Source organism: Castanea sativa, chromosome 4 (genome assembly GCF_040712315.1).
Source record: "Castanea sativa cultivar Marrone di Chiusa Pesio chromosome 4, ASM4071231v1".
NCBI lineage: Eukaryota > Viridiplantae > Streptophyta > Magnoliopsida > Fagales > Fagaceae > Castanea > Castanea sativa.
Window position 1 is genome coordinate 48,035,917 of NC_134016.1, and position 15,121 is coordinate 48,051,037.

The window sequence follows — 15,121 nt, forward strand, 5'->3', positions numbered from 1 at the left end:
AATTCAACCTTACAATTTCCCCTTTTGGCTATTCCATGAAAAAATCCTAAAACAAACTCTAGACTTAACATGTGAGTTGGGAACAGTTGAACAAAACTTACTCACACCTAACTCTAGAATCTGTGAAGCTCTTGAACCATATGGAGAAGTATTTCCTGAAAACAACAACACAATACAATCATTGTATGCAGAAAACTTGAAATGCATATGGAGTGAGCACAATGCAATCAAGATGTAAAGAATAACAACAGTAAAGCATGGCTTGACCAAAAATGAACAATCACTATAAATAGTGACCACAATGATCATTCACTCAAGGAATGAACATCTGGACATGCAAGCTTATAAGTTCAACGCAAAGTATCATTTGCATGTCTAACACTCAACCGATACAACAACACAAGGTAATTGCATCAAGGATATAAAATCCAACAAGGACATAAGAGTGATGTACTAAATGCATAACATTAACTAAAAGTATTGAGCTACAAAGCTAAGGTACAACATAAAATATAGTTTAAACAGCTAAACATAATCATGAACTATGAGCAAAGCAAAAACATAGTTATTATAACACAAAGCTCTTTCTCTCTTTCTCCCCCGATCATATCATGCCCCCTATCATGAATCATAGGAGCTGTGATGAACTTGGAACATATATACCTGTAACCTAAAGCACTTGCACAAAACACATTAGACCCTCAAGGTAATGCAAGTAATAAAAGTACAAGTATAATGTAACAAGTAAATTGCGATCAAGTAAACATGATGTAAAATATATGAGCAACTTGATCATACACCAAAACAGTCATATAGAAATGACTACAATGATCACATAGCAAAGCAAATGATCATCCGAACATGCATTCAATGAAGCACAATAGCATGAGGATGTATGCATGTCCAACACACAAACATGATGCAATGTGAACAACAAAGCATAGATACTAAACATAACTCAAAGTACCATAAAACAAACAAGAAAACAAACATAAAGAAACACAAACAAAACAAAGTTTTTTTATTAACACAATGTCTTCTCCCCCTTGGTATATACATCTCCTCTATGGAATATCTCTCCCCTTACAAATATGCACAAGAAATAGAATTTTTTCCCCCTAAGAATGTGCACAAGAGTCATATAGAAATGAAAAAACTCTCTAGTATACTACTCAGAGTATACTCTCCCACTTTTTGACACGAATAGACAAAGGGGTCAAGGAGAAAAGAGGGCAAGAGATGAAGGTATGAACAAGGAGAATGATGCATGAGGGGTGCGAGATGAATGAGAAATGAAAACAAAATGCTACAAAGCATAAGGTAAATATGACATGCTAGGATGAAGAAAGAAAGTATAGACCAATGCATGACAAGGGTAGCAAAGGTGTGTGCAAGAGGTGGCTATGTGCAATGCATGACCAAAGCATGGAAAATGCATCTGTGGGGCAAGGTGTGTTAAATACACAACCAATGAACCAAACATGTTCCTAATGAGGAAACATGATAAACCCCAAAGTTTGGTACTCATCGGAGTCCAAACAAGTGAGAAAATGCCTAAGAGGCATTTTATCAAACACCTGGCATGCACATTGTGAACAACTATGTGAAACAATGCATGAACGTCATGAAATCCATCCTTAATACATGTTCTTTGTGCCACAAGGGGCCAACATCCAAAGCAAATCATCAAAAGAAACCAATCCCATACAAAAATTTGACAAAAAAAAAAAAAGTTTCCCAAGCCCTATGATGAAAATCCCAACCAAGAGCACAAAACTTTCCAAAACATGATCTAAGGATCCAAATCAATGAAAAGAGTTTAAAAATTTCCTTAGAAATGTTAATGGAATGAAAACCATTCAAATTGATTGGGTTTTGATGTAAAAATATTGAAAGAGGGGTTTTAGAGAGGATGGGAGAGGTTTAAAACAGGTTTCCCACGAAAAGCTCTTTAAAAAACTATTTCTGGGCATTTTGCGACTGGGTGAGTCGCAAAGATTTTTACGAGTCGCGAGAGAGTTGCAGGATGAGTCGCGAAAGCTTTTGGATGAACTCGCGACTAGCAAGACGCGAGATGAGTCGCGAAAATTTTCGCGAGTTGTGAGTGAGTCACATATGAGTCGCAAAAAACTCTGACACTTGTTTTTCAACACAAAACATGTTTAAAACAATGAAAAACAAAGTAAGCACTAAACATGAACGCAAAGAGTGATAATAATCACTTCTAAATACATATAAAATGATCAAAAATCTTTTTGGATTGATCCATATATAGTTGAGCACACATACATCACATTTAAACAAGTACAATTGAACAAATGAATAAGGAATTCATTGAACATTAGGCATGTGTGTTGTGTGTGTGTATCAAATGTGGAATAGTTCTTAGTCTAGAGTGAAGCTTCAATGATAAATTCAATTGAATCATACACAACTAGTACTAAGTCAAGTGACCTATTTCAATTATAGAAATAAACATATATGATCTCCCACAAGAAAATGATTACATATCTTTGAAGCTTTTCATTTGGCTTCATTACAATTCATAACATTTGATCATTTTTTTATCTTTAGATCTCTTTTTGAGATCGATGCCTGAAATTTTTGATATTTCAATTTGATGAACAAGCCTTTGGCTTTTGGGCATTATACATTTTCATTACAAGTCGCTTTCCCTTTTTCCTAGTCGAATACTAGTATATGCGTCGGCTTTTGCAGCTCATTATCTCTTTTCATTTTGAGATTTACATTGGTTGAACTCTTTAAGCAAAAATAAAAGAGTGGGAAGAGATATAGGGACAAGTTTACGCTTGTATCAAAACTAACATGACTATTGATTAATCATTCATGACAAGCTTAAAAATCGATTTACAACAATCACACATAGAAGTCAAGATTTTTCCCACAAAGGTAGATGTGCATACATAATAAGTTAAGCTCATAAATGCACTAAGCCATTTGTATGAACGTACTAGGCCAAACTCACATGAAATATGTGCTCAAACATATACGATCAAACTTTTGAATTTTCCACTTTTTATGTGTTTTTGGATTTTTTTTACACACAAAAACAAAAGCATAAAAGTAAGATCAAATGCAAAAACAACAAAAACAATGCATATAAAGAGATGCATGATGCACAAATGCATGGCAATGAAGCATCTAATGCATGAAGGGTCCTACAAGGATCGAAAGAATTAGATCAAGGACTAAAAGAACAAAAGCTCAACCATAGAAACCCTTCCTCATCCAAATGGAACGATTGTTTGGAATGAGTGTCTTATGAGAAGTGAAACGAGGGTTGGAAGAATGATAATCAGAGATGCACATAGACGAGGAGTTAAGAGCATTGAACACTTTCTTTAACAACATGCTATTTTCACTCAAAACCGGTTTACCCTTTTTAGCACAACTTCCAAAAAGCTCAAGTTTCTCTTTTCTTTTGATTCTTTTAAGAGGTTGAAACTTAGAGCAATGAGGTCTAAGATGACCAAGGGCACCACAATGGTGACAAACAATGGGTTTAGGTCCATTAGACTTTTTAGGGAGGGATCTAGCTACATGGTTTTATTCTCTCTTCAACTTGGGACATTGAGGTCTTATATGACTGATCACACCGCAATGGTGGCAAGTTGGAACAAACTTAGATCCATCCAAAATCTTAGGTTGAGACCTAAATGGAGGCTTTGGCTTAAGAGTCTTTCTCTCCACTTTTTGGTTTCTTTTGTGTGGAGGAATGTACACCGATTTGCCTTTAAAGGTAGAGCTCACACTAGGCATAAAATTGGGTACCACAACATGATTGTTGTACATTTTTAGACCCCTTAAAACAACCAGTTTAGCCTAGTTATTTAGCCAAGTTATTAACTTAGGTAAATTGTGCAGATCTAAATTAACACATATAAATCATATCATACAAAACAGCAAAAATATAAAGAACACAATGATATGATGACTCAGGAAAACCAAACCGGTAAAAATTTTGGGGAGGATTTAACCTAACTATCTTTAAGGTAAAATTGAATCCACTATGAAAGAATTGAAGTTTAAACAATAGCAACTTAGACCACTAACATCCTATTGCTATCTCGAGTAAGAAACTTATTACCATGACCACGTGATAGCTCCGAGTCCACAGACTACTTCTTTCTTGGATTCCCAACAAGCACAAGCACTCCCGCTTGTATATCTTTAAGCTCTTAAATCTGCAACTGAAACGATCATCAAGTTCTTGACATAGTCTTGATCCTTGATAACCCTAAGTATGTGTGAAGGCAAAAATCTCTTAGATCTCACAGAAGATTCACACACACAACATCAACAACTACTAAAAATGTGGCTAAGGTTTTCCTTTTTATACCTAGGGCAAAACATAAAACCCTACAAGTAAAATGGGCTTGGCTGAGTTGGAAAATTCTGCAGAAAAATAATCTGCACAACTTTCGATCAGTCGAATATAATTCTCGATCGATCGAGCCAGGCAGAATTGCATAGTAAATTCTACAACAACTCGATTCCAACTTTACATAATAGACACATACTATGAGCAGTCTAAACAAGACTAAAACCTTTTGATCATGGTTTGCCAATATTACAAATTAATGTTCTAATATATTTAAACCTAAAGGTCTTAAAACCTAACAAACTCCCCTTTTGGCAATCCGTGACAAAACACAAACACAACAAAATGCTCAAAGTTTACATATAAACAGCCCATTACAAAAACAAAGCCCAATATAACAAATTCAACCTAACTACTATCCATTAGTTGCAAGTGTAGACAGCAGCATGATTGAATCAACCTGTATATTCCTGTAACACTTAACAAACATATAAATGCATGTGTGAAAAATACAAGTAAAACAACATAACTTCTTGATTTCACAAAAAACATAAACTACAAGACATATATCATGAATAACCTCATGTATAAAGATCAATAAACAATGAAGCACAATGTGAAACAAGAAACAGATAAACAAAACACAATATCTTTCCCTATCACGGATAACCCAACACAAACAACATGAGTCAAAAAGATACATACAGAGTGAAGCACCTAGATACAATCTAAAAACTCCACAGCTCCAAACAACACAAAATCTCCCCCTAACAACAAAAACTCCTCTCTACACCATATGCACTCCCCCTTTTGTGACGAATTGCCAAAGGGCACTCAATCATCATCAAAGGGAGGTGGCGGTCTAGTACTCTCCAAATCTGCTCGCAAGGCATGAAGCTCATCAAACATATCCACCAAAAGCTGACCATGAGTCGCCTGAATGGTTATGACAGTCTCTAACATATGTTGAATGTCTGAATCATCCGAAGTAGAAGGCGAAGGAACATCAGCAACAGTAGGATAGTCAGACACCTCAACAGAAGTATCACCTGTAGAGGAGGAGGAGGTACGACACCAGAAGAGTCAACCTTAGGACGTTTAAGGCTTGCTCTCAACTGAGTAGCCTTCTGCCTAAGAAAGGTGGCACCTATAGGAGCGATAATATGAATAGGCTCAGACACAGGAAACTCCTCTAAACCAAGATATAAGAGAATCCGATGAATAAAAACGGGGAAGAAAAGAGCGTGAGCAGTAGAACTACTCCTATAGATAAATAAATGAGAAAAACTTATAGGAACATTAGTAACAAGGGCATACAGAAACACACATCTCTCAATAGGGATGGTGTGTAGATAAGAGATAGGCCACAAGGAATGACAAGCAATCCGAAAGAAAAGATAGTGAACCTCAGTGAGCTTAGCAGTAGTGATCCGAGGATCGGAACCCCACTGGATAGAAGACCCAGTGATGTAAGACATGATGTCGTCTAGGGGAGGAGACTTATCATAAGGGCAGACAGAATGCTGAACAAGAGGCACCCCAAGAGCAGCAGCCACTACCGAAGGGATAATGGTGTACTCACACGACGAATCCAACTCCTCACAAGAATGCCGGAATCATAGGAGTGGACAGAGAGGTTCGAGTAGAACTCTCTGATCAAGGTAGCCCGAAGGGGGGTGAGAAATATCTAACAAAGGTAACCAACCCCTACGCTCAAAGTTCCTTCTAATATCGAGATTTAGCTCATCTAAAAGAACCTTTCTCTCAGCCCAAATGTTCCTCTAAAGATTAAGTGTCTCAAAAGTCGCTTAGTGTTTCTCACTCAAGAATCTCTCACTCTCAAAGGAAGGAGCAGAAGAAGAGGAGGATGTCTTGTTGGCTCCTATTTTCCTAGGCATGATGCTAAGGAGAGAATAGACAAATAGAAAAGAACCAAAAAAGAAAATAAAAGAAAACCAAGGGCAGACTGCAAGTTAGCACAAAACAATATAAAAAATAACAATCTATATGATGCATGAACAGTGTAAGAAAATGATGCATGCCCTAATGCAGTGAGAATAAGTCCAATACAACTTTAAAATCACAAAATTGGCTTGAGCATAGAGTTTATATCAAAAACCCCAAAAAAAATTTTGAAAAACCACTTGTACAATTTTCAAGAAATTGATCAATTGATCATTACACAAGATAAATAACACATTAAAATGGTCAAATTAATCAATTCAACAATCCAATTTCATCAAATTAAACTGAATTCAACGAAATCCCCAATTTAGGTTATTTCAAGCCCTATAATTTCCAATTTTTCACAAACCATCAAATGGATCAAATTGAGTCACAAGAATCATGTTTATAACATCCCACAATAAAAACCCAGTGATTAATTTAACAAGAAAAAGCTTAAATCAACACAAAACCCAAAAAATCTTAGGTTCGAAATTCCCCTCTAAATGCATGATTTAATGTATGAAAAATGAAAATAAATGAAAAAGGAAGGGTAGAATGGTCTTACCGGCCTTAGAGGACAAAAACCTTGCAAAAGAATCAGAAGAAAACGACAAATAATAGCTTTGACCCTCAGACCGATTGAAGAGAGAGAGAGAGAGAGAAAGAGTCTGAAAAGTTTTGAAAAAGTGATGAACATGTGAAACTCAAACTTTTAAAAAAAAAAACTTCCTGTGCGATTTTCGACTGATCGAAAGTTATGTTCGATCGATCGAAAATCCCTTCAATTGATCCAACAGTGATCGAGTACCGATCGAAACAGACAGAAACTGACCAAAATTTTAATCACAATTTTGACCAGTCGAGAAACAACTTCGATCAATCGAAATTCTGGAAAAATCAGATTTTTGAAAAACAAAGCACTTTTATGCAGAAACTCCTCAAAGCAAAGAATTTTATGAATAAAATGCATGAGTATGAGATGGAATGTTTTTCAAAAACACATTATTTAAACCCAGATTTCCCAAAAATCAAGATTTTCACTCAATTCACCTTAAAAACTCAAACTTCAAAACACATTTTGCATTTATACTCAAGGAAGTTTCAATCTTAGATGGCCAACACTAAATCACACACAATAACATGTACAAATTTTAGCAAAGAGTAACTTGTCTAGTGTGTGCAACTAGCAAAAGCTTGAAAGACATATGAGGTGAAATGTGAATAGGAATTAAGCACAGTTTCCACAAAATCCATCACATACATTTTAAAGAGACTATCCCTCAAAGAGTTACATCATATAACTCTCACATCTCTTAGAATAAAAGCTTGCAATTATGTAAGTTTTTTGATTTGCCTTATAATGTACACACCAATTTTATTTGATCAGAAACTTATTAAGAATTAGCCAAAATAATGTACACACCAATTTTAATTGATTGAAATTATTATAGTCCAATAATGTACACACCAATTTTATCATTTAAACCAAGGCTACGCCTTATATTCTTTTTGTGCATGTGCTATACTTTCTTGAGCACAAAATCTTACGATATGCACTAAGGTGTTCATGATTGACTAGTAAACAGTGGTGAGATGGTTATTTATGCTTTTCTCAATAAGTTCAAGTCCAACAGTCAAAGGCATGTGATTTCAAGATCAAGATCATGTAATCAAAAACTATAAACATCTTCCTAGACAACATGCACTAAAAAGCTCAAACTAATAAAGTGCAGTACAATAAGCTCATCCAAGCTAAACAAGGTACATAAACATGTTATATAAAGATAATATAGCCGACCTTGATTTCAAATCCAAGAGAACAATGCAAAACACATTTTGTTTCCCTTTTCCTTTATTTTTTTTATTTTTTTATATAGGATGAAAATAACAAAAAACACCTAGAATGAAATGCATGAATGTTATACAATGAAAATCCTAGAAAGCAAAGAAAACAAAAACAAAAATACCAATAAAAATGGTCACAAAGAGTAGAGTAATGAAGCACAAAGACCATGTCAGAAAGACTCACTTAGATTGAGCCTTTTGCATCCAAAGCTTTTTAGATGCACCTTGAGCATTGGAGTTCTTGTTCACATTAGAATGATTTCCAACTCCAAAATTGGAATAAAGGTTTAAAGCTTTTACCAACTCACCAATAAGTACCATAGGATCTTGTGCTTGAGGCACATGTACTTTTGGTTTATTTGCTCGTTCAGCAGCTTGCAACTTGAAACAGTTTGGACGAATGTGCCCAGACTTTCCACAAAAATGACAAACCCATATAGGTCTATCATGTAACTTACCCTTAGAAGGATTAGAAGTCTTAGGTTTAGACTCTTGAAGATCAATGCTAATCTTTCTAGGAGGTATGACTTCTATAGGTTTGACAACCTCACACACAGGGGGCTCAGAAGAAGGAACAAAGTTTGTGGAGTATGTTTCAAAAATAGAGATGCTTTCTACAAAACCTAACCTAGTTTTGTCTGAAGGAGACTTTTGAACACTCAGCATATGATCAAGTTTGGAACTAGCAGACCTATTAGTTTGTTCTCTAGCAACAGATAAATCATGTTCCAAATTCGTAACTTTATCAAGTAAAAGCATGTTCTCAATCTTCACATTATTCAACAGTTTATTAGCATCAAACAATTTTACAAGCAATTTTTTCTTTTCAAGCTCAAGAGATGCAATTTTCTTTAAACCTAGATCAACATTCATAGCATCCTTCGCAGCAACTTTGTAAAGTTTATTGTAGGCTTCTTGAAGATCTGCATCCTTGGAGAGTTCCCCATTAGAAGGGTTCTCCTCAATAGCAACACTTTCATCAACTACAGCAATAGCAGTGAAAGCAATGAAGTTTCCATCCTCATCACTACCAGACTCATTATCTGAAACTTCATCATCGCTAAGGGTTACAGCCATAGCCTTACCCTTAGACCTTAAGTATGTAGGACATTCAGATTTCACATGACCATACCCTTGACACCCAAAACATTGTTGTCTCATAGAATTATTAGAAGGTTAACCTACTTTTTCTTTAGGTTTATCAGTGTTATTAACCTTAGTGGGATCATTCCTCCTAAAATTTCTAGGTTCAGCAATGTTCTTACCTCTTGCCTTTCTGTTGTTGTTCCTAAGAAAGTTTCTAAAGTTCTTGACAAGATATGAAATCTCTGTAGCAAAGAGCTTATCATCAAATCCACTCACATCAATAGACTTAAGAGCCATTGATTTGGATTTGCTTGTCTTAAGTAGGTTCAACTCATAGGACTGAAGAGATCCTACAAGTTCATCAACAGGGATGGAGTCCACATCCTTGCTTTCAGTGATGGCAGTCACTTTGGGTCTAAAGTCCTCAATCAAGGATCTAAGAATCTTCCTAACAATTTTAGGTTGATTATAGATTTTACCCAAATTATATGTAGAATTAACAATGTCATTAAGTTTAGCATAAAATTCATCAAAAGATTCATCATCAGACATCTTAATGCTTTCAAATCTAGTAGTTAATTGCTGCAGCTTGTTAATTTTAACAGCCTTTGTGCCTTCATGCACAGTTTGGAGGATATTTCAAGCAGTATGAGCAACCTCAACGTTAAAGATTCTCTTAAATTCCTCCATAGAAACAACATTAAAGATAGCATTCATGGTGTTGCTATTGAAAGCTGCTGCTTCTTTCTGAGAAGTTTGCCACTCACTTATAGGAGTTGTGGGCTTCTCCCATCCGTATTCAACGGAGTTTCAAACTCTCTCATCAATGGATTTCAGGAATGCTTTTATCTTGACTTTCCAGTAAGCATAATTATTCTCATTAAAGTGAGGAGGAATAATAAGAGAATGTTCGTGTTCCATGACAGCCGGGGTCAAGGATCATCTTAGAGATCAAAAGATCTTCAACAAAAGAGCTACCCGCTCTGATACCACTTGTACGTTTTTAGACCCCTTAAAACAACCAATTTAACCTAGTTATTTAGCCAAGTTATTAACTTAGGTAAATTATGAAGATCTAGGTTAACACATATAAATCATATCATACAAAGAAGCAGAAATATAAAGAACACAATGATATGATGACCCAGGAAAACCAAACTGGTAAAAAACCTGGGGAGGATTTAACCTGGCTATCCTCAAGGTAAAACTGAACCACTATGAAAGAATTGAAGTTTACACAATAGCGACTTAGACCACTAACATCCTATTGCTACCTTGAGTAAGAAACTTACTACCATGACCACCTGACAGCTCCGAGTCCACGGACTACTTCTTTCTTGGATTCCTAACAAGCACAAGCACTCCCGTTTGCATATCTTTAAGCTCTTGAATCTACAACTGAAACGATCATCAAGTTCTTGACATATTCTTGATCCTTTATAACCCTAAATATGTGTGAAGAAAAACACCTCTAGATCTCATAGAAGATTCACACACACAGCATCAACAACTACTAAAAACGTGGCTAGAGTTTTCTCTTTTATACCTAGGGCAAAACATATAACCCTACACATAAAACGGGCTTGGGTTGAGTTTGAAAATTTTGCAGAAAAACAATTTGCACGACTTTCGATCAGTCAAGTCTATTCTCGATCGATCGAGCCAGACAGAATTTCACAGTAAATTCTGCAGCAACTCAATTCCAACTTTACATAAAAGATACATACTTTGAGCAGTATAAACAAGAATAAAACATTTTGATCATGGTTTGCCAACATTACAAATTAGTATTCTAATACATTTAAACCTAAACGTCTTAGAACCTAACAATTGCAACAAATATTTTCATCATTTTTAGCAATAGGTTCAGCAATCAAACACTTGGCATGCATCTTAAGAGATTCATTTTCACATTTTAGCTTATCAACAAGTTTGTTAGAAAAAACAAGTTTAGCATCCAAGTCTATATTCAAACATTCAAACTTCTTTAGTTTTTCACGAGAATGTTCAGCAAGTTTCTTATACTTTTCAACCAATTTGTTGGATTCATTGAGCTTAGAAATCAAATCATCATTTTCACACATAAACCTGCTCAAATTCTCATGAACCTTCTTAGCCTTTTTCTTCAAGAGTTTGACATTTGGAATATTAACAACAACAATAAAAGCAAAGCACAAGAGTAAGGGAAGATAGATGCAAACACAAGATAACACGGCAATGTGTTATCGAAGAGAAAATCGAAGAACTCGGCGAAAAACCTCTCCGCTGCCCTCCAAGCGGTAAATCGATCCACTAGAGAATAAAGTTGGAGTACTCGAATAATAAAAGACCCTCCAAGCCTAGTCTACCTAATGTACTTGAGCCCTCCAAGCTCCTGCTACCAACGGACTTCACAGAGTCATGTCTTCTCTAGCTTTCCAGATCCCACAATACGCCTGATTGCATCCGTCAAGCCTCACCGGCTTCTTTTGGCAAATCCCCAAAACTTTCGAAGTTTAAAAACACTCTCTACAGTCTAAAAATGTGTGGGTTGTGTTTGGGTACAAATCTCCTCTCAATGTATGACAATGGGAGAAGAAAGGAGAAGAGGCTACAATGATTTCTCACTAAGGATGGGTAGCTCTCTCTCTCTAAAAGATGGGTGTGTGTGTTGTAGAAAACCTATCTAGGATTTTTCTCTCTGAATGGTCTCTCATACTTTTGTGGGCAATGAGGGTATATATAGTGTTAGGACATATGTGGTTCAATTGTTAAGAACATATGTCATTATTTTATGTAATTGGCAAATCCTTTGGTAAAACGCACTTTACTTGTATTTGGGTAGATCTAGGATGTGTTTAATATTTCAAAGAACATGTTGTTTAAGTCTAGTATTAAAGCCATGAAGATTGGACTAAGAAACAAGTGAAGAAAAGATGTTCACTAAAACTGGACAAATAGCTCGACACTTGTGGACAGCTTCTCGACAGATAGCTATCTATTGAGGTTTAATGAGGCTCGACACCTGTTATCTATCGAGGTTACGAAAATCAAAATTTTCAAATCTGATTTTTGGGCCAGACTTATGTATTTGTGTAGGGTTTTTTTTCTAAAACCCTAGACATATATAAGGCTTATTTTAGAGGCCGTCATATAAGAGAATACAAGGAGAACATATGAAAAAGGTGACCTAAGCCTTATTCTCTCTAAAAGAAGCTACTACGTCTTTGCGCCTTAGGGTTTTGTAACCAAGTGCTTCTTGATCGTCATTGTTAATGAAGTGAAGAACTTTGCAGCCAACATTCTTCTTTCTTAAGTTGGTGAGTGAGTCACGTATTAGGATTCGTTCAAAGAAGTTAGTCAAGTACTGGGATCCGTGCATCAAAGGGTGGTGTTCATATATTGAAGAGTTCAGAGGTTCTGAAATGGTAGAAGGTTTCTACTGTAAGTTCATCTATGGGGATTGTAGAGTCTAGGGACAAAGGTTTTGTACTAGATCTGAAACTTCTCTTTACTATAGTGGATTGCTCTTCGAGAAGATTTTCTCCCAGGTTTTTTACTGTGAAATTAGTTGGTTTCATTGGCTTTCTTGAGTCATCATATCTTGTCTTATTTACTTTTTCGCTGCATATGATTTTGACATGATATTTATATCTGTTTGTTTTAACAAGTTTTCTTCATAATAAACTTAATTAACAACTTGGGTCTAAAACTTGTTAAGTCTATCAACCGGGGCTAAATTTCCCAACATATAGTATGGGTGAAGGATAAAAAGTCACACTTAAAAAACCTCCAGGCAGAGAGTTTCGCGGGTATCTCGTGAGAAGGCCTTACCCGCGAGACACTCATGAAATCCTCTAGGCTGGCACAACTCTTCAGCTTCTAGTCATGTGCTTCTCACATGCCCTTTTCGCGGGAACCCTTTCACAAACTTCTCACGAGCTAGTCGTGAAATGCACTGATCTTCAATTAAGCTTGAGTCTTCACCAACTTAATACTAAACTTAATACAATAAAATCCCACAAAAATACAAGGAAACAAATTAAAGCAATTACAACACTTTTGTCATGGAATAAAGCCAACATAAAATATAGTTGTAAATTACAACTTTACAAATTCATCACAAGAAGTTAATACATTCTTGGCCTATCAATAGGAAATAATGCTTTAGATTTTGATTATCATTTATTTCATGTGTGATTATGAATTGTTGTGTGATTTATAGGTGACTTGGTGTTTTTCTGTTAGGATTAGTACCCTTAAATCTTATTGTATGATGCTATGTATGATATTATGTATGACATGATGTATGACTTAATATTGTGATTGATAAAGTTATTTTATTATTATCTAAAATAATGGTAACATGAATATGAGACATTATCATATAGTCCATGAGATGCATTGTATGTGATTTATGTGAAAAGTCACAGAAAATGTAAATCACAAGTTCTTTGTAAACTCAGAATTTATAGTTTGTAGTCGGTGATGAAATTGGGCATTTCATCTGTGAAGACTATAACGTATCAACTAAGATGATTTGTCTTGATCATGGAAGTGGAGACTTCTAGTTGATATGTTGATATATTTTAAGAGTTAAGACATATTGAACAGGACCGCTGTAAGATTTATTATTCTCCTAACGATTGTCAATTGAATAATAAATCTCATGACTTCTATTTGCATGAACTCTTAATCTTGAGAGAATAATGGACCTGATCATGAGGTGTGAGTTGCTTTGATATATCAGGAGTGAGATCTAAAGTGATGGTCAAAAGCTCAGTATGTTGGGCAGCCACATTTAGTGTTGATGGAACATATATTCTCAAGATGGAATTCATAGTCTCTTGATAGAGATATAAAATATTCCCTTGAAATAAGTTTAATGGGTTCAGTTATTCAGAGAGTTAGGCCTAACTACTTTAGTAAAAAATTACTAAAGTATATATTTATGAAATTGGATTTCATAAATATATAATGACTAAATTTAAAGGATTAAATCGGGTACTCAAGGATAAGATGTAGTAATTTACAAAGTGACAGTCTACATTTATGACTTTGTATTACTACGAATATTTTATGAAGGGGTTGCATGTATAATAAAGTTTTGGAATATAATTTATTAATAAGGCCTAGAGTGAAATTATATTTATGTAGTGGTATTAAATATAATTAATGGTAACTTTGGACTTGTCAAGAGTTGACGGAAAAGCCCAAGGCCCATTGGAGCTAGTGTCTTATTGGTCCCTTTTGGTCCCACTCTAAGCCACACACTAAAGCCCAATTAGAAAGGCCCAATAGGCCAGCCCAATTAGATAATCAGTTAGTTATAAATGGAGAAACATACAGAATTTTTTTAGAAGAGAAGAAATAAGAAATGGTGTGTGAGAGAGTGTGAGACACACTTTCATTCTCCCTTGAAATACGGTGTGTATTGAATTTCTCCACACCAAGGTACGCTATCTTGTTCTTAAATTCTGAAATTTACATTATGCACGTTATCAATCATGAATGAAATAGATCTTTGTTTGTTGCTTCCGCTATGTGTTTTGTATGAGATACAAAACCAGAATTTTTCCTTCAATTGGTATCAGAGCCAGGTTTTCATATCATGATTGTATAGCGTGCATTGATAAATATATGTGATATATTATTCTGCATGTGCACGGATTGGTCATTGATTCTATAACCATTAATGGAAGAATATGATTGAATGTTAATGTTTTATAGCCATTGCAAACTGTACGGCCACATTCAAAATGATAACCACATATCACACCAAGTCTCCATACAGATTGGGTGGTTATTGAAATGGATGGTAGTTATTCAAATAATAACTACCATTTCATTCACGGCTTGTTTTTTTTTCTTTGCACCTTTTGAATGTCTTTGCATGGCTTGGACGTAGTTTCATGGAATTGA